Below are 466 nucleotides of genomic sequence, written 5' to 3' on the forward strand. Positions count from 1 at the left end.
CCTAGAAGAAGCAAATAAACCATTTTACAATGAAACTTTTTCACATTGAAACAGTTTCATGAACATGGATGATTTTTTTCCTCCAACCTCAAATCAAGATTTCATTCCATAAGAAGCTAGAATCTTCATATCACATTTCCAGATTCATTGAATAACAAAAAATTAAAATCAAGTTGTTAATATTATAATATAATAAAATTTTTAAATGTTACCATTTATTTAATTTCCATTATTAAATTTCCTTATTTAATATTTATTAATAACTTTCTTATTTATAAAAAAAATACGAAAAATAACCGAAATACCCTTATTGATTAAATTTAATTAAGAAAAATAGAATTTTCCTATTGGTCGAAATTGGTTTACACGGTTTCTTAGAATTGCATGGTTTTCATTTGAACCTGCCCCTATATATATATATATATATATATATATATATATATAAATAGATAGATAGATGAGCGAT

General features: G+C 22.5%; 1 protein-coding gene across 1 annotated transcript in view; it reads left to right on the top strand.

Moving 5' to 3' along the window:
- LOC112529660 (BURP domain-containing protein 5-like) overlaps positions 1-466 on the top strand; it is a 14,401-nt gene that overhangs the window by 12,394 nt on the left and 1,541 nt on the right. The gene's annotated exons all lie outside the window — the stretch shown is intronic.

Source organism: Cynara cardunculus, assembly GCF_001531365.2.
Source record: "Cynara cardunculus var. scolymus isolate 2C chromosome LG 16, CcrdV1, whole genome shotgun sequence".
In the NCBI taxonomy this organism is placed as follows: Eukaryota; Viridiplantae; Streptophyta; class Magnoliopsida; order Asterales; family Asteraceae; genus Cynara; species Cynara cardunculus.